We start from the raw sequence: 1529 nt of genomic DNA, 5'->3' as shown, positions 1-1529 counted from the left end.
GAAGCCACACACAGGGCTCTGTGCTGAGCAGGAGCCTGTTAAGATTCTCCCTCTCCCTGTCTCTCTCCTACTGCCCCTCTCCCCTGCTCACATCTCTCTTGCTCTCGCTCTCTCTCTCTCTCAAATTAAAAAAATAAAAATAAAACAAAATGAAGAATATAATTTTATGAGAATATCATGGAGAGATCTCAAAAATTCACTCTATTTTATGTCTAACTTTGAAATTTCAAATGTGATTAAAAATAAGCAATAGATAATGTTACAAAATATTTACTTTGCCGAACACTGTTTTCTACTGAATGTTGCCTTTTCCCCCAACTTACCTATTTAGTTCGCTCTTGGAACCTCTGTGACTAAAATGATCAGTTGATTACTGATTAATGTATCTCAGTCATCACTTTATGATTTCTTGAATAGTTACCATTTTTTAATGGTAGTTCCATTTTCCCCCTCAAGGTTCTTCATTGTCCTGAAAAATGCATTTTAGTGGTGTGGCTTACCATGAGTGAGGCAATTTGACCAATGTTACTCACCTTTGAACAGGCATCTTTACATTCTCTCAAAAAAGGCAAAATGTCCCCTTCTCTTCGCTCCAACAGGTGCAGGCAGCTGGCAAGCTGAGGCCCTGCAAGGCCATGAAGGTGAAGAAGAGAGGCGGCAGTGGTGAGGCTGGGATAGGGACACAGCCTGTTCCAGGGGCCTCTGGCCAAGCCTGGAGCGCCAGCCCAAGCCGCAGCTTCAGAGCAAAGGGAATCTGGGTCTGGGAGAGAGCCGGGCCTCTGCGAAGGAACAGCTGTAGGGCAGGAGGATGTGCTGGGGCAGCCGCGGATCACCGCTGGCAACTTACCTATGCTTACTCGGGGAGAATATCTACAAAATCGACCTCATCAGGTTCAAGATTTGAGACACGGATTCAGGCACTGTCCTCTTTGAAATCAAGAAGCCCCAGCCTCAGAGTGGTTGCTCCGCAACCGGCGGGACCTGGACCCTAATGGTGGGTGCTTTGTCCACCATGAGTATACACCTGCCTTCCTGGGTCAGAGGCAAGTGGGAGCCACGGTGGAGTCCACGGTGAGAGACAAGTCTGTCAACCACTTTCTCATGATTGAGAGGCACTAAATCGCAACCAGCTCCAGGTCTGCCTGGGGAGTGTTCCAAGAGCCCTGAATCCGGAGTCAACTATGGGAGGGAGGGTGCCTCATGTCCCACATCCAAATCAGCGAAGCCCATGGGCCTGGAGCATGGGGTGGGATGGTAGGAGGTCTGTCTGCCTCCATGTCCAGAAATGCCTCCTGGGAGAGAGGTAGCCAGGACTTCCTGACAGCATAGTTGGGCTTTTTTGGAGCTTAAGCGTAGTGTTCCCATATCTAGGCTTTGACGAAGTCAGGGCAGGGACCCATTCCTTGTCCCCTGCCCACCACCAACAGGCCATTTAGAGTTGTAAATTCACAGATGAAGATCCATGGTGGGGTTTGGCTTCCATGACTCCCAAGGGAGTCTGGGCCCTGGGCCCACCCCAGGCGTTACCA

General features: G+C 49.4%; 1 pseudogene; it reads left to right on the top strand.

Annotated features, from left to right (window-relative positions):
- Positions 1 to 635: 635 nt before the first annotated feature.
- LOC122239336 lies at positions 636 to 1119 on the top strand (annotated as a pseudogene).
- Positions 1120 to 1529: the final 410 nt, after the last annotated feature.

This window comes from Panthera tigris, chromosome B3 (genome assembly GCF_018350195.1).
Source record: "Panthera tigris isolate Pti1 chromosome B3, P.tigris_Pti1_mat1.1, whole genome shotgun sequence".
NCBI classification, from domain to species: Eukaryota; Metazoa; Chordata; class Mammalia; order Carnivora; family Felidae; genus Panthera; species Panthera tigris.
This window is presented reverse-complemented; position numbering and strand designations above follow the sequence as displayed.